The 19,433-nt window shown below is 42.8% G+C and overlaps 1 pseudogene; it reads left to right on the top strand.

The window, feature by feature from the left end:
- LOC139539297 (uncharacterized) overlaps positions 1-13,635 on the top strand; it is a 67,411-nt pseudogene extending 53,776 nt beyond the window's left edge.
- The last annotated feature ends 5,798 nt before the right edge of the window (positions 13,636-19,433 follow it).

Genomic DNA, 19,433 nt, shown 5'->3' with positions numbered 1-19,433 from the left:
ATATGATAAATCGTTGTTCTGTCGAAATATTTTAAACGCATATTACGCCATTTTGTTTGTTATAGCTTCTCTTGGCGAACGCTGTATAAGAAAGTAAGGATAATTTTAGAAATGTAAATCAGCGATTGCATTAAGAACTAATTTGTCTTTCGATTCCTGTCAACCCTGTATTTTTTAGTCAAGTATATGATTAGCTTTCGATTAAACTAGATCACTCTGAAAGATGACGTCCGACATTTTGAGGCTTGATTTCCTACTATTTTCATTGTGTAACCACGGTTTTGTATGGCTAAATATGCACATTTTCGAACAAACTGTATATGTATGTTGTAAAATGATGTTACAGGAGTGTCATCGGAAGAATTCTGAGAAGGTTAGTGAAAAAATTAATATATTTTGGCGATGATTACGTTATAGCTCTCTTTGGCTTGAATCGATGCTCTGGTAACGTTTGCACATGTGGTATGCTAACTTATCGATTTATTGTGTTTTCGCTGTAAAACGCTTAGAAAATCTGAAATATTGTCTGGAATCACAAGATCTGGGTCTTTCCATTGCTATGCTTTGTCTATTCTTATGAAATGTTTTATGATGAGTAAATTGGTCATACACGTTGCTCTCTATAGTAATTCTAGTCGAGTTGTGATGGTCGGTGCAATTGTAAACTGTGATTTCTACCTGAAATATGCACTTTTTTCTAACAAAACCTATCCTATACCATAAATATGTTATCAGACTGTCATCTGATGAGGTTTTTTATTGGTTATTGGCTATCAATATCTTAGTTTAGCCGAATTGGTGATAGCTACTGGTGGAGAGAAAAAATGGTGGACAAAGAAATTGTGTATTTTGCTAACGTGTTTAGCTAATAGATTTACATATTGTGTCTTCCCTGTAAAACATTTAAAAAATCTGAAATGGTGGCTTTATTCACAAGATCTGTATCTTTCATCTGGTGTCTTGGACTTGTGATTTAATGATATTTAGATGCTACTATCTACTTCTGAAGCTATGCTAGCTATGCTAATCAGTGTGTGGGGGGTGGGGGGTGATCCCGGACCCGGGGTAGAGGCTCATGAAAGGTTAATGTGTGAAAGTTAAATATTTCTCAAAAATATTTTTTGAATTTCGCGCTCTGCCTTTTCAGTGGAATGTGGGAGGAGTTCCGCTAGCGGAACCCCGGAGCTAAACAGGTTAACAAAAATTTAAACACAACATGCAACAGTTTTAAAGATTTACAGTTCATATACGGAAATCAGTAAATTGAAATAAATTCATTAGGTCCTAATATATGGATTTCACATGCCTGGGAATATAGATATGCATCTGTTGGTCACAGATACCTTAAAAACTATTTAGGGGCATAGATCAGAAAACCAGTCAGTATCTGATTTTCAAATGGTGTGACCACCATTTGCCTCATGTAGCGCGACACATCTCCTTCGCATAGAGTTGATCAGGCTGTTGATTGTGGCCTGTGGAATGTTGTCTCACTACTCTTCAATGGCTGTGGGAAGTTTCTAGAACAGGCTGTTGTACATCCAGAGCATCCCAAACATGCTCAATGGGTGACATGTCTGGTGAATATGTATGCAGACAAGGATTCAGACCATCGAAGAACTGGGATATTTTAAGCTTCCAGGAATTGTGCACAGATTCTTGCGACATGGGGCCGTGCATTACAATGCTGAAACATGAGGAGATGACGGTAGATTAATGGCACGACAATGGGCCTTAGGATCTCGTCACGATATCTCTGTGCATTCAAATTGCCATCGATAAAATGCAATTGTGTTCGTTGTCTGTAGCTTAAGCCTGCCCATACTATAACCCCACCGCCAACATGGGGCACTCTGTTCACAACGTTGACATCGGCAAACTGCTCACCCACACGATGCCATAGACGTGTGAGGTCGGTTGGAAGTACTGCCAAATTCTCCAAAACAACGTTGTAGGCAGCTTATGGTAGAGAAATTAATATTCAATTCTCTGGCAACAGCTCTGGTGGACATTCCTGCAGTCAGCATGCCAATTGCACGCTCCCTCAAAACTTGAGACATCTGTGGCATTGTGTTGTGTGACAAAACTGCACATTTTAGAGTGGCCTTTTATTGTCCCCAGCACAAGGTACATCTGTGTAATGATCATGCTGTTTAATCAGTTTGTTGATTTGCCACACCTGTCAGGTGGATGGATTATCTTGGCAAAGGAGAAATGCTCACTAACAGGGATGTAAACAAATTTGTGCACAGAATTTGGAAGAAATAAGCTTTTTGTGCGTATGAACAATTTATGGGATATTTTATTTCAGCTCATGAAACATGGGATCAACACTTTACATGTTGCGTTTATGATTTTTTTTCAGTGTAGAACACAAAACAATTTGACATAAACGGTTGCATTCAGGAGTTTTATTGACAAAAAAAGATCTGCCAAACCAAAAACCTGTGATTTTCTGTGATGAAGAACACCTTACCTTCTAACGACCCTTGTGTAGCTTGAGTGTCATAGAGCAAAACATGTTACACGTGCGTGTTCGTTAGAGTCTCAGCTTTTCATAGATGGCATTTTAATAGTTTTTTACAAAGACATTCTGAATATACAAAAGTTTTTGTAAAAAATATCTGACCTCGGGCCCCTTTGAGATCCGCCCTTTCTTACAAACACCACTCTAGCTCAGCCCCTGTTAATCACAAAGACCAATGGATACAGAAAAAAAAACTCAGAAGCCTGTAGCTCAAACACACACTGTTTAAAAGGGGCTAGAAGTCCTAAATCATGTCGGCGCGATGGTGGGACTCATTGGGTTAACTGATCATAAAAATCCCTGACCAGGGTCATATTCATTAGGCACAAAATAGAAGAAAATGGGTAGAAATGGGGAGGCACTATCTGAACCTGTCCAAGAAGAAAAGCTTGTGTTCTGTTGCAAAACATTTTTCTGTGGTTTCTCCCAATGAATAGGACCCAGGCTTTCGTAAAACAAATTTCCATTCATGAAAGTAGTTGCAAACACTTTTCTCTGGTTCTAAACTGGTAGCATGAATTAACCATGTTCTGTAGCTACAGTACATAATATTAAGTCTGGGTGATAGACTTTTGTGTTTTAAGTGTCATTAGTGCTTTTGATGATTATTTTCAAGTGAACAGGTGGCAGTGAAACATTTTCTACAGAGAGAGCAGCACTTCATTTGGAGAGCTTTCAGTCAGTCAGAAGTCAGAGCCAAATAAGTGGTTCCCTTCATTAGGTGTGGCCAGACAGAGACATACCGATGGATGGGTGGGCAGACAGGCAGACAGACAGGCAAGCAAAGAGAACAACAGACAGTCAGACAGTGATGAATTATTTCCCAGAACCAACAGTGGGTGTACAGCAGGAACATGTAGTGGTGTCTGCTGTCTGTAGCCAATCTTATCTGGGTCTGTTTTTTATCAGACAGGCCTACTGCCAGGGTGGCAGGCTTTATCAGTGAGAGGACTGGCCTAGCAGCATTGGCATGGCTAGATGTTGGAGTGCAAACAGTGAATCCTATTATGTTCTGAGCACCCAAAATGCTCTTTCCTTAGATAACTGAGATATTTCTCAGATGAGAGGGATGTACGCATACAAGAATGACCTGATCCTTTCCATTTACATCAATATATTGGGGTACTCTATAGTCGTACAGATCCTGTTGTTCTATCTATTGGTAGCTGTTCCCATTCACTTCCAGTCTTATCACTTCTCTTCACCTTCAGCCTGAGTATAAAAGGCTTTTCTGTTCTTTATTCCTACTGTCTCTGTAGATGAATGACAGGGCAGAATAATTAATGAGCGACCCTGAACAGTCGGTCAGTGTGCTCCAAGGTCTCAGAGGACTCCTTCACAAAGGGAACAGGAGGGCTTGGAAGTGACTGGGAGAGACTCATCTGAGAAGTAATGTGATGGAGGCGCTGAGAGGCGTGACAGTGTCATGGCCAATGTGAGAACAGTCACTCACACACCAGTGACAAAATGGCTTCCCTTACAGCTGGGCTCCATTATTCACCTCAGCCTGGTCAAACTCCTCTCTTCTGTGACAGAACCTAGCTGTACTTGTCTGCTCTCTCAATAGCTGTTGTTGAGCTACTGAGCACTAGTCATTCTTATTGATTGGCCTGGAGCTGTAGGCTGTCCTTATGAGTACACACACACACACACACACACACACACACAAACACACACAGACAGTGCCTTACACGTTGACCGTGGTCTGTGTGAAAGTGCTGACCGATGAGGCTGTAATTGGCGATGGCTATAGGGCACGGTCTGGGATATATGGAGCCCACGCCCATCTGAGAAGTAATGTGATGGAGGCGCTGAGGGGCGTGACAGTGGCAGGGCCAATGTGAGAACAGTCACTCACACACAAGTGACAGTCACTCGCCCACGCGTCCGCCTCCCTTGCCACATTCACTACCTCAGAGCTGGGGCCCGGTGGTCTGATGTATTGCCTTGGCCCCATTGGCCCTGGTGCGCCAGACCTTGACTATGCCCCATGAATGAATCAGTCTCACAGGCAGGCAGGCAGGCAGGCAGGCACCCCGACAGGCAGACATACAGAGAGAGAGGAGCCCTTTGGGATGTGGGTGCCCAGCCATCCAGATTACAGTGATTATTACACAGCAGCAGATTATGGACTTTAACACCGCACAAGACAGACAGATGGACAGACAGACAGGTCGCTGATGGCCCTGGGAAGGGTGACATTTGGGCTGAAATGTCACCGCTGAATGATCCTGTAAGATGGCCATTGCATGTGTGATTTGTATCAGAGGCTGTTACAGCGGGGGTCATTTATTGCTTTGGTTCATTCATTCCTAATGAGTGCAGTATAAATGTGTGTTTGGTTTCAAACTTTCAAAAATTGCCTATATGATATTTCTGTGCAACATAGTTAGTCTCGTTGGCTGGTCCTCGTTACATATTTGTCGCCAAACCCACTGGCTCAAGGTCATCTATAAGTCTTTGCTAGGTAAAGCTCCGCCTTATCTCAGCTTCACTGGTCACCATAGCAACACCCACCCGTAGCACGTGCTCCAGCAGGTATATTTCACTGGTCATCCCCAAAGTCAACACCTCCTTTGGCCGCCTTTCCTTCCAGTTCTCTGCTGCCAATGACTGGAACGAATTGCAAAAATCACTGAAGTTGGAGACTTATATCTCCCTCACTAACTTTAAGCGTCAGCTGTCAGAGCAGCTTACCGATCACTGCAGCTGTACACAGCGAATCTGTAAATAGCCCATCCAACCAACCAAATATCTACCACTTCCCCATATTTGTTTTAGTTTTTCTGCTCTTTTGCACACCAGTATTTCTACTTGCACATCCTCATCTGCACATTTATCACTCCAGTGTAAATTGCGAAATTGTAATTACTTTGCCACTATTGGCATACTTATTGCCTTACCTCCTTATTTCATTTGCACACACTGTATACCGATTTTTCTATTGCATTATTGACTGTACGTTTGTTTATCCCATGTGTAACTCTGTGTTGTTGTTTTTGTCACACTGCTTTGCTTTTTCATGGCCAGGTCGCAGTTATAAATGAGAACTTGTTCTCAACTGGCCTACCTGGTTAAATAAAGGTGAAATATATATATTTTTTTTTAAATAGTGTAGTTCGTGTAAATCTTGATGGGGGGCTTATGCTATAACTGAAGCTCAAGTACTTGAAATCCCACCCTCCAGCTGTATCACTAAGATTGTAACAATGCATATGGGTAATCCCTAACTAAAATGAAAAGAACAGCCACTCACTTCATACAGTTGTGTCAATTCATTTCATACTCTTCTCTTCAGTGTCCATGCTGACTGACACCCACACATGTTTTGTTACTATTTCATCGAGCTACAAAGGACCTGGAGCAGAACTCACCTTTAATTGATGCTGTACTGTAGCCTACTGTCTGGTCCCTCAGTGGGGTGAGGCCTACTGTATGTCTTGTGACAGTCTTCCCTATACCGTGAGCACAGGAGGTTGGTGGCACCTTAATTGGGGAGGACAGGCTCGTGGTAATGGCTGGAGCGGAATGGTATCAAATAGATCAAACACATGATTTCCAACCATTTAAAATTAACTGTCCTCTCCTCAGTAGCCTCCTCTGAGGCTTTCTGCTGACCATAAACACAACACTGACTGAGAGAGAGGAGACCGACTGACAGCCTTCTGTCTGCCTGCCCTGACATTCACTGTCACACACAACCACGGCCGCACACACTCACTCCCACATGCACACACACACACACACACACACACACACACACACACACACACACACACACACACACACACACACACACACACACACACACACACACACACACACACACACACACACACACACACACACACACACACACACACACACACACACACACACACACACACACACACACACACACACACACACACACACACACTCTCTCTCTCTCTGAAGACCAAAAAGCATCCTCCTTTTCCACGTAAGTGTGTGAGTGTGTGTTTTGTGTGTGTAGGCAGGCAGAGTGATGCTACAGTGTAAAGAGTTTTCCCTCTAAACTTAGATTGATGTCAGAAAAAGCATCAGTATTTCACAGGCTGCCAGTTACAGTGGAGCTCAGTATTATTACCTCTATTCCCTTCACTCTCTACTGATTTTCCCAGCGTTCACTCCTATACATACACACTATCTATATCTATCACTCCTATACATACACACTATCTATATCTATCACTCTTATACATACACACTATCTATATCTATATCTATCACTCCCATACATACAGGAGTGGCCGATAGAGATGGTCACCTCGCCTTCGAGTCCTTAGGAAACTGTGCAGTATTTTGTCTTTATGTATTATTTCTTACATTGTTACCCCAGGAAATCTTAAGTCTTATTACATACAGTTGGGAAGAACTATTGGATACCACCCAGGACAATGGATCTAATCCCAGAAGCTGACCCAAAACAGGATCGGCCTCCTGGTCAGACTCCATAGACGTGTACATCGCCCACCGCTCCCGAGTATACTACTCGCCAATGTCCAGTCTCTTGACAACAAGGTAGATGAAATTCGAGCAAGGGTTGCCTTCCAGAGAGACATCAGAGATTGTAACATTCTCTGTTTCACGGAAACATGGCTTTCTCGGGATATGTTGTTGGAATCGGTTCAGCCACCGGGCTTCTCCATGCATCGTGTGGAGTTCAATTCAATTCAATTCAATAGACTTTATTGACAAGGCAAGGTAAATGACTTACATTGTCAAAGTATATATATAACAAAAATGGTGGGACCAACAGCAATAATAATAGTAGTAGTGGAAATGGGATTACTATTAACAGAAACTACAACAACAATATTCATTAGAATAATAACACATTAAAGCTATAGTAGGAGACCAGTCTCAACCTGACTGAGAAGTCACATGACATGATACGAAAGCCAAAACAAAACTAAATGGCAAATATTATTGACATTACATTGCACTTTTCACTGGCTATCCATCATGTTTGGGCTGCAGGTAGCCTAGTGGTTAGAGTATTGGACTAGTAACCAGAAGTTTGCAAGATCAAATCCCCAAGCTGACAAGGTAAAAATCTGTTGTTCTGCCCCTGAACAAGGCAGTTAACCTACTGTTCCTAGGCTGTCTTTGAAAATAAGAATTTGTTCTTAACCGACTTGCCTAGTTAAATAAAGGCTTAAAAAAAGGTTGTGTCAGGAGGACACATATTTGGCAGACAAAACTGCACATTCGGCTTTTCACCCAATAACAATTACATTTTTTCTTCATATTTTATAGTTTCAAATTATTTGTACTGAATGATAATTTTGGGAAATATAGATTATCTTAGGTCTGAGTATTTGTCACAGTGTAATAGGAAATGCAGATCTGTCTGCTTCTCCCCTGGAGCAGAGTGAGCACAGCCTGTCCTCTCTGGGCAGCCAGGTTTGCCTGTGACGACCGGTCTCTATAGCCAGACTGGGCTCACTGAGTCTGTACCTAGTCAGTGTTTTCCTCAGTTTTCTATCAGTCACAGTGGTCAGATAGTCTGCCACCATGAACTGTCTGTTTAGAGCCAAATAGTATTGAAGTTTACTTTGATTTTTTGTGGTGTCTTTCCAAAAGGTGGTATATTTTTATTTTTGCTTTGTGATGATTTGGTTGGTCCAGATTTTCTTAGTGATGTCTTGAGGCTCTATGGGGTTGGTTTTGTTAAACTGAGCCTCAGAACCAGCTGGCTGAGGGGACTCTTCTCTTGTTTCATCTCTCATTATAGAGCTGTGTGATGGAATGTTTTGCAGTCACTTGTTTTTAGATGGTTGTAAAATTTTATGGCTCTTTTTCGAATAAGGAGGGGGTATTGGCCCAATTCTGCTCTACATGCGTTATTTTGAGTTTTTCTTTGCACTTGCAATATAGTCTTGCAAAACTCTGCATGCAGCATTTCGATTGGATGTTTGTCCCATTTGGATAAATTCATTATTAGAGAGCGGACCCCATACTTCGCTGCCATATAGAACAATTGGTTCCATAACTGATTTGAACATTTTGAGTCAGATTCTAAATGGAATTCCTTTTAATGGTATGGAATGCTCTTCTTGCTTTGTCTCTCAGCTCATTCACAGCCATGTGAAAGCTACCTGTGTTGTTGATATTTAGTTCGAGATACGTGTAGTTTTTGGTGTGTTCAAATAGAACAAATATTTTTTCAAATGTACACCATTGCTGTAGGTGTCACGTTCTGACCATAGTTCTTTTGGTTTTTCTTTGTTTTAGTATGGTCAGGGCGTAAGTTGGGGTGGGCAGTCTATGTTTTCTGTTTCTATGTGGGGTTTCTTGTTTGGCCTGATATGGTTCTCAATCAGAGGCAGGTGTTAGTCATTGTCTCTGATTGGGAACCATATTTAGGTAGCCTGTTTTGTAGTGTGTTTTGTGGGTGATTGTTCCTGTTCGTGTGTTCCTGTTTTGTCTGTGTTCACTAGTTCGGGACTGTAGCTTCGTTGGTTTTCGTCTGTTTATTGTTTTTGTTCATAATTGAGAAGTATTCAAATAAATATGGACATGTACCACGCTGCGCATTGGTCCTCCGATCCTTCTCGTTTCTCCTCGTCAGATGAGGAGGACGAAGACAGTCGTTACAGTAGGAGAATGTTAAGGCTAAAAAGTTGTCCAGGAGAGCTTGTCTTTTTTGAGAACTAATTGCTTTTTGGTATATTTCTGTACTGTTTGCACTCCATCTATAGACCTGTTTAGTTCCATGTAATTTATTGGGCCGTGATGCTTCATGGTTGGGTTCCACTCTTCTCAGATACACTGTGATTTTACTGTGGTCTGAGAGAGGTGTTAGTGGGCTGACTGTGAAGTCTCTGAGAGACTCTGGGTTGAGGTCGGTGATGAAGTAGTCTACAGTACTGCTGCCAGGAGATGAGCTGTAGCTGTACCTACCAAAAGAGTCCCCTCTTAGCCTGCCACTGACAATGACAATGTACAGACCCAGTGTTCAACAGAGCTTCAGGAGCTGTACTCCATTTTTGTTTTTCACTTTGTCCTACTTGTTTCTCGGGGGGTATGTGTGGAGGGAAAGGTTGATGCTTCCCTGTAGGTGTTTGCCCCCATGACTGTTAATAGTGTCTGGTTCTTCTGCTGTTCTACCATTCAAGTCTCCACAGACCAGTACGTCGCCTTGGGCCTGAAAGTGACTAATCTCCCCCTCTAGAATGGAGAAATTTTCTTCATTGAAGTAGAGTGACTCTGAGGGGGAATGTATGTGTCACAGAGGAAGACGTTTTTATCTGTTAACTTCTCTGGGGCAGGTGGGACGCAAACGTCCCACCGGCCAATAGCCAGGGAAAATACAGCGCGCTATATTAAAATAACATGATATAAAAATCTAACTTTCATTAAATCACACATGTAAGATACCAAATTAAAGCTACACTCGTTGTGAATCCAGCCAACATGTCAAATTTCAAAAAAGCTTTTCGGCGAAAGCATAAGATGCTATTATCTGATGATAGCACAAAAGTAAACAAAGAGAGAAGCATATTTCATCACTGCAAGCACGACACAAAACGCAGAAATAAAATATAAATCATGCCTTACCTTTGACGAAAATCTTTTGTTGGCACTCCAATATGTCCCATAAACATCACAAATGGTCCTTTTGTTCGATTAATTCCGTCGATATATATCCAAAATGTCGGTCCAAATGTCAAATTTATTTGGACCGTTTCATCCAGAAAAACACAGCTTCCAACTTTCGCCAAGTCACTCCAAAATATATCAAAAGTTACATGTAAACTTTACCAAAACATTTCAAACTACTTTGGTAATACAACGTTAGGTATTTTTAAACGTTAATAATCGATCAATTTGAAGACGGGATGATCTGTGTTCATTACAAAAAGAAAACATACTGACGCAACTTTTTTCGTAACATGACTCTCAAAATATTTAGTTCCTGTGTCCCTCATTTACGATAGCCCTACTTCTTCACTACACAAAGGAATAACCTCAACCGATTTCCAAGGACTGGTGACATCCAGTGGAAGCGGTAGGAACTGCAAGCAAGTCCATTAGAAATCTGGTGTCTCTAAAAAACCTAAATGAAAAGACAGTGACATCAAAAAAATACATATTCTGAATGGTTTGTCCTCAGGGTTTTGCCTGCTACATAGGTTCTGTTATTCTCACAGACATGATTCAAACAGTTTTAGAAACTTCAGAGTGTTTTCTATCCAAATCTACTAATACTATGCATATCTTATATTCTGGGGATGAGTAGCAAGCAGTAGAATTTTGGCATGATATTTTTCCCGAAAGTGAAAATGCTGCCCGCTGCCCTAAGATAGCTTCCTTGTTGATTTTTAACCAGATAAAGAATTCTCCTGATAAAGAATTCACCCAGGAACAGCGGAGATTGCTCCGCTGTTCCTGGGTGGAGAGGTCGGGCTGCGGTTTAAAGCGACGTCCTTGGGAGTCTTGGCAAGGATGGGGACTGTCTCCCTGTACAGGTGAACATGGTCAAAGAGATAGTCCAGATCAAGGGTGGGATGGTGGGCCAGGTGTACATTTGGTCGCAGGGCACAGTCCCGGGAGAGGATGGTGTTTATTCTTTGGATTGTGGCAGGGTGGAAGTCCTTCCTCTGTAGAAGGGTTGACACCACAATCCTCTCTCTCTCTCTCTCTCCAATTAAAGGCTTAAAAAGGCCCTTATTAGGGAATGTAAATAAGTAATCAGGTGGAGTGGTTTGCTGTGGCTACAGCCCTCTACCCATCTCTCAGGTACATGACCAAAACTCAAATAGACTGGCTGGTGGTAGTGGTCTAACTCATACAATAACCAGCCCTGGAGTCACTAACTGTTGCTAAAATGCTTTTAGCTAAACTCACAGTCTATCCCGTTCCCCATACATAGACAGAGTTAACAGCCTAGTTTTCAGAGTAGATAGGTAGAAGTTGCCCCTGAGCACTGATACAGGCTCTTCTATTTTCTCCATCACTCTGGCCAGTTCCAGCCAAATAGCCCAATAGGGGAGTGGAGTTGACACCTGTATAGATGGCATGCCTGTGTCTAGTCTGTGCTGCTGGGTGCAGCCCAACCTATTATCCCCCTGTACTCCATCCCCATTAAAAGTGCACTGGAGCAGAGGATTGGAATGACAGGGGCCCATACTAATGAGGATAATGTGTACATATACAGATTGGGAATGTGCTCATTTTCAGCAGAGGTCAATGCACATTTACATTTCTCCAATCTGTTAGTTGGAAGACAGTGGCCAAAACAGCTACTAAGCCTGCAATATGTTTTCCTTACTCGCCAACACCCAATTAGCTGGGAGCTTACTAGTGATGGAGAAATCTATATAGTTACATATCAGGATATTATGTTTGCCGATATATCGTATCGATTTGACATTATCGCTATAATATTTTTGTGCTAGTTGGCTGTACCTGCATCAAAATGCCAGTATTTTTCCTTCATAGTTTGTTCTCCATCTTCTTTTTAAATAGGGAGCCAACATGTTTTCAGGTTTTTTATTTACATGACTGATCAAAAAAAAAATTCTCATGGCTCTCTCTTGTCCCTCTGCAGCAGATGTATGGTGAGCAATATGTTTGGAACATCGAATCGTAATAAAATCACAGTATTGAATCGCAATACATATAGAATCGTCGGAATCGCAATACATATTGTATTGGCACGTAAGTATCGTGATAATATCGTATCGTGTGGTCCCTGGAAATTCCCAGCTCTAAAGCTTAAACACGACCTCTATAGGAAGTGGAAGTATAATTGCGTTGGATAATAAGGTGGTGAATCGCATCTCTGCATGTCTGGCAGACATATCAGTGTGGATGACGGATCACCACCTCAAGCTGAACCTCGGCAAGACGGAGCTGCTCTTCCTCCCGGGGAAGGACTGCCCGTTCCATGATCTCGCCATCACGGTTGACAACTCCATTGTGTCCTCCTCCCAGAGTGCTAAGAACCTTGGCGTGATCCTGGACAACACCCTGTCGTTCTCAACTAACATCAAGGCGGTGACCCGTTCCTGTAGGTTCAATGCTCTACAACATTCGCAGAGTACGACCCTGCCTCACACAGGAAGCGGCGCAGGTCCTAATCCAGGCACTTGTCATCTCCCGTCTGGATTACTGCAACTCGCTGTTGGCTGGGCTCCCTGCCTGTGCCATTAAACCCCTACAACTCATCCAGAACGCCGCAGCCCGTCTGGTGTTCAACTTTCCCAAGTTCTCTCACGTCACCCCGCTCCTCCGCTCTCTCCACTGGCTTCCAGTTGAAGCTCGCATCCGCTACAAGACCATGGTGCTTGCCTACGGAGCTGTGAGGGGAACGGCACCTCCGTACCTTCAGGCTCTGATCAGGCCCTACACCCAAACAAGGGCACTGGGTTCATCCACCTCTGGCCTGCTCGCCTCCCTACCTCTGAGGAAGTACAGTTCCCGCTCAGCCCAGTCAAAACTGTTCGCTGCTCTGGCACCCCAATGGTGGAACAAACTCCCTCACGACGCCAGGTCAGCGGAGTCAATCACCACCTTCCGGAGACACCTGAAACCCCACCTCTTTAAGGAATACCTAGGATAGGATAAAGTAATCCTTCTAACCCCCCCCCCCTTAAAAGAGTTAGATGCACTATTGTAAAGTGGTTGTTCCACTGGATATCATAAGGTGAATGCACCAATTTGTAAGTCGCTCTGGATAAGAGCGTCTGCTAAATGACTTAAATGTAAATGTAAATGTAAGTATAGAGTGCAGTTGTGTTGGCAAGACACCTTCTTTGTCAGTTGAACATCTGTTCTGTTGTTTGTTTGTCATTAGTTCATAAATCATACTGTGACCTACCTGTGCACTGATTCATGGACTTAGACACCAGCTTTTCAGGCGCTTGCATCATCAGGGACTTATTTGTGTGTGTGTGGCTGTGGCTGTGCGAGAGAGACACACTGTGTATCACTGTGTGTCTTCTCCTGTTGTGAACAACTGTCCTGTTTTCTGTCCGCAGGACGCCACAGTGACACCGAAGAATGCCTTTCCTCCTAACTTCATCCACGCTCTGGACTCCATACACATGATGCTGACCGCTCTATCAATATTCAGCTGATACACTGTCTACTCTTAAGACCCTTCTGAAGTCTCCAGGGAAGACCCATCTAAATAACCATCTCTGTTTGATCCCATAAACTGCTGTCGTAGTATGTCAAATTGATTCAAGTCTCAGTATGTCTCAGGCTGTATAACCTCATGTTACGGTATCCAGTTTCCACCACAATTTCTTTCCACCCTATCCTATCCCTACGTCTCTTATCTACTTCTCTGTGCATCTCCAGCGCCGGCCTAATGTTTGGCTCGGTCCACGACTGCTTCTGGACCTATCCCCTCACAGTCGACACTAAGAACAAGGTACTGAAGTACTGTACCATCTTCACCTTCATCACTCCTTTAACCTGTAAGGTCTTAGCACATAGCTCCTTGTAGCCAGGTGTGGTAGTACACTACCCTGTAAAGGCCTTCCCTGGTGGCCAGTCAATTACTTTACACCACTGGCTGCCTGGTCAATAATAAATGCCTTTACAGCTGTTGGCAGCAGGCAGAGCCATATGTCCTGGAGTTGCGTTCTGTCACAGAGGGCCATCACACAGTATAGATGTCTGTGTTAGCCTGTTCCTCTTGACTCCGAGGTGTCAACAAGACTAAATTGAGATGCTTCGGTTCTGTTAAGATCCAAAATGGCTGAATTACCATATTGGCATTTCTATGTGAATTATGCTAAGAAAAGAGCATCCAACTGTTACGTCTTCAAACAATCTACAATGATTAGCATTGAAACGGTTATTTCACACTATTGTTATTTATTGTCATGTTTAAATCTCAAAGTGCTCTTCCCTCATTACATAGCCAATTGAACACAAAGGCAAGGGGCAGTGCTCTAAAAACTTGATCAGGGTCTGTGACTGACATCCTATCCTTCCTCTCAGAGGGATTGTGTTTCTGAGGCTTCATCAACCTAGTTTAGATCTTCTCATTCACACAATATAGACAGACTGGACTGGAGAGAAGTTGAGCGACCCCAATGGAGACCATACCATAATTCACTAAAGCAGTCTGACTAGTCCTGTGTCAATTAAGCTGGAGAGTTGAGTAGTGGTGTTGGTTCTGGTTAGGGTTCTATCATCAAATCAAATCAAATTGTATTGGTCACATACACATGGTTAGCAGATGTTAATGTGAGTGTAGCGAAATGCTTGTGCTTCTAGTTCCGACTATGCAGTAATACCTAACAAGTAATCTAACAAATTCACAACAACTACCCTGTACACACAAATACACACAAATGTAAAGGGATGGAATATGTACATACAGTTGAAGTCGGAAGTTTACATACACCTTAGCAAAATACATTTAAACTCACAATTCCTGACATATGCTACTGTATATAGCCTCGCTACTGTTATTTTTTCACTGTCTTTTTACAGTTGTTTTTATTTCTTTACTTACCTATTGTTCAGCTCATACCTTTTATTTATTTGTATTTATTTTTTAAATTGCACTGTTGGTTAGAGTCTGTAAGTAAGCATTTCACTGTAAGGTCTACACCTGTTGTATTCTGTGCACATGACAAATAAACTTTGATTTGCTTTGAAAGGCTGGTCATGGCTCACAAATTTTTTTTTTTTTGTCTTCGTCTTGTCATGTCCAGTGTATATATCTTTATATATATATATATTGTATCTTTTTTCTTTGCATATATTTTTTTATATTTTTCTTAACCCCAACATCAACATACTCTCTTGCAACCCACCTCACCCAATGTGGTATGGATCTGCTATTTTCTTTACTTTAGAACCGGAACCCCCAACAGAAGCTAGCCAGCTAGCAACTGCTAGCAGTTGTCAGCTAACATTTAGCCAGGACAACTCCTGCCAGTCTGTACAGCATGTTTCAACCCAGAGCTTATCGGACTCCTTTTTCTCCATATCACCGGATTCCTACCGCAAGCTCTGAACCTCTTCACCTGGATCATCACAGCTAGCTAGCTACTATCTGATGGCTTCTCCTGGCTAACGTCTCTGTCCCGAAGTAAGCACCAATTAGTCTGGAGCTAGCCTATGCTAGGCCCATCTCCCGACTAGCTGAAGAGGTCCATCAGCCACTCCTTGGGCTACAATACCTATTTTGCCAACAGTGCCCCGCCGATCCATCACGACTGGAATACCGCCGTAAACCGCCCGATGGGGTTTATCAACAGGTTCCTTCGTCGCAACGTCCCGTGAATGCCCACCTGCTAGACTGCTAGCCGCGGCCCGCTAGCTGTCTAGAGCATACCGGACTGTTAGTTGAAGTGGTTCATCAGTCAATTTCTTGCGCTACTATACCTATTTTGTCAATTGGCCTCGGCCCTTTTACTATACCAACCCCTGCTGATCCATCACGACTGGTCTGCCGACGTAACCGCACAAGGGTGCTACATCAACAGACTTCTTCCGTCGCGACGTCCCTCTAAGGCCCTTCTGCTAGCCTGCTATCCCAGGCCCGCTAGCTGTCTGAATCGCCGTGTCTTCAGCCCGTCCAGCTACTCATTGGACCCTTTGATCACTCGGCTATGCATGCCTCTCCCTAATGTCAATATGCCATGCCCATTGCTGTTTTGGTTAGTGATTATTTTCTTATTTCAATGTAGAGCCTCCAGCCCTGCTCAATATGCCTCAGCTAACCCTCTTGTCCCACCTCCCACACATGTGGTGACCTCACCTGGTTTAATTGATGTCTCATCGTCACTCAATTCCTAGGTTTACCTCAACTGTATTCACATCCTACCATATCTTTCTCTGTACATTATGCATTGAATCTATTCTACCGCGCCCAGAAACCTGCCCGTTTTACTCTCTATTCCGAACGTACTAGACGACCAGTTCTTATAGCCCTTAGCCGTACCCTTATCCTATTCCTCCTCTGCTCATGTTGGTTTCATGCATGTTAACATTAGAAGCCTCCTCCCTAAGTTTGTTTTATTCACTGCTTTAGCACACTCTGCCAACCCGGATGTCCTAGCTGTGTCGGAATCCTAGCTTAGGAAGGCCACCAAAAACCATTAAATTTCCATCCCTAACTATAACATTTTCCGACAAGATAAAACTGCCTAAGGGGGCGGAGTTGCAATCTACTGCAGAGATAGCCTGCAGAGTTCTGTCTTACTATCCAGGTCTGTGCCCAAACAATTTGAGCTTCTACATTTAAAAATCCACCTTTCCAGAAACAAGTCTCTCACCATTGCCGCTTGCTATAGACCACCTTCTGCCCCCAGCTGTGCCCTGGACACCATATGTGAATTGATTGTCCTGCATCTATCTTCAGAGTTTGTATTGTTAGGTGACCTAAACTGGGAAACTGCCCTTGACCAGCACAAAAACATACTGTGGCGTACGGCATTAGCATCAAATAGCCCCCGCGATATGCAACTTTGCAGGGAAGTCAGGAACAGGCAGTTAGGAAAGCAAAGGATAGCTTTATCAAACAGAAATATGCATCCTGCAGCACAAACTCCAAAAAGTTCTGGGACACTGTAAAAACCATGGAGAATAAGAGCACCTCCTCCCAGCTGCCCAATGCACTGAGGCTAGGAAACACTGTCACCGCCGATAAATCCACAATAATTGAGAATTTCAATAAGCATTTTTCTACAGCTGGCCATGCTTTCCACCTGGCCACCCCTACCCTGATCAACGGCCATGCACCCCCCCACAGCAACTTGCCCAAGCCTATCCCATTTCTCCTACACCCAAATCCAGATAGCTGATGTTCTGAAAGAGCTGCAAATCTGGACCCCTACAAATCAGCAGGGCTAGACAATCTGGACACTCTCTAAAAATTATTAGCCAAAATTGTTGCAACCCCTATTACTAGCCTGTTCAACTTCTCTTTCATATTGTCTGAGATCCCCAAAGATTGGAAACTGTATGTTTGTTTATTCCATGTGAAACACTGTGTTGTTGTTTGTGTCGCACTGCTTTGCTTTATCTTGGCCAGGTCGCAGTTGTAAATGAGAACTTGTTCTCAACTAGCCTACCTGGTTAAATAAAGGTGAAATAAATCAAATAAAAACATCAACACCATTATCCCAGAAACCCTAGACCCACTCCAATTTGCATACGCCGCCCCAATAGATCCACAGATGATGCATTCTCTATTGTACTCCACACTGTCCTTCCCCACCTGGACAAAATGAACATCTATGTGACAATGCTATTCAATGACTACAGCTCAGCGTTCAACACCATAGTGCCCTCAAAGCTCATCAATAAGCTAAGGACCCTGGGACTAAACACCTCCCTCTTCAACTGGATCCTGGACTTCCTGACGGGCCAACCCCAGATGGTAAGGGTAGGTAAGGCACTACAGAGAGTAGTGCGAATGGCCCAGTACATCACTGGGGCCAAGCTTCCTGCCATCCAGGACCTCTATACCAGGCGGTGTCATAGGAAGGCCCTAAAAATTGTCAAAGACTCCAGCCACCCTAGTCATAGACTGTTCTCGCTGCTACCGCACGGCAAGCGGTACCAGAGCGCCAAGTCTGAGTCCAAGAGGGTTCTAAACAGCTTCTACCCCCAAGCCATAAGACTCCTGAACATCTAATCAAATGGCTATCCAGACTATTTGCACTGCCCCCCTCCCCATTTTTTTTTTTACACTTCTGCTACTCTCTGTTGTTATCATCTATGCATAGTCACTTCAATAACTCTACGTACATGTACATATTACATACTGTATATATATATATATAGTCTCACTATTGTTATTTTACTGCTGCTCTTTAATAACTTTTTACTTTATTTCTTATTCTTATCTGTATTTTTTTTAACTGCATGTGAATAATACAATTTGAGGAATCTAAGATAGAATTGGAATTTACTGTTGAATTCTATATATCAATTGTGCAAACAGAATTGTACAAACAGACTGCTTTGTATACAAATTGGTTGTGTGTGTGTGTTTCCATTTGAACAAGCTATTTTGGGAGCGCCTCCGGTCATGTGTATATGAGTGATACATTCCAGATTTAGTCCGTTAAGCCAAACGGTACTATTTCTGTTGGTCAATATTAACTTCTAGAGCAAGGGCATAGAGCCAGTAAGGTTAGAAATTAGAAGATATATCTGTTCGTGACCGAGCTGAAGTATTCTGTCCGCATACTTGTGTGCTAAAACAGCGTGGATAGGCCACAGGCGTATCTGTATTTATGTACGTCGCTCAGGTCAACATAATGCTAGTAAAGTATGCCGAATGGGTTAATGTGAGACTTCACTAGTAAAAACCCCTTTCCATGGTGAAAGGACCCTATTTTGTGCTTGGAAGTGATATTTCTGAACAAAGTAGGATTAGCTTGCACGAGATGCTAAGCTAACAAAGGGGAAACATTATTTTCTCTTCCTGTGTACCATTTAAATTCCTTCGCCTTGCGCGCAGGAAGTCCCGCCCTTTGTACTTCCGTCTAATTTCAGAATTCTACCATCGCTGGTGGTGAAGAGTCGCCAGTACACCTCTTGGAAAAAGAAGTATGGACATGTGGCTTTGGCCTTAGGGGGAAGTGTACCATAGTGGTGAATGTACACTAACATTGAAACTACTGGTTACTTTTATGATAATCCAGCAATTTCAATTGCTTGGATATCATTGTCTCATTCAATTTAATTATTTAAATTGTCGAACATACCTTTCTAGGTTCTTCCAATTAATTGAGACATCTTAAACTTTGCAATAGTAACCTAGATGAACCAACTTACCAGGTTAATTTAACCTGTCTAGGATGAGAGTGGCGCTAGCGGCACTCCCCCCCCACCCCCACTGAAAAACCAGTGCCGCGAAATTCAAAAAAAATATTTTTTTTAAATATTTAACTTTCAC

The sequence above is a fragment of the Salvelinus alpinus genome, chromosome 15, assembly GCF_045679555.1.
Source record: "Salvelinus alpinus chromosome 15, SLU_Salpinus.1, whole genome shotgun sequence".
Classification (NCBI taxonomy): domain Eukaryota; kingdom Metazoa; phylum Chordata; class Actinopteri; order Salmoniformes; family Salmonidae; genus Salvelinus; species Salvelinus alpinus.
This window is presented reverse-complemented; position numbering and strand designations above follow the sequence as displayed.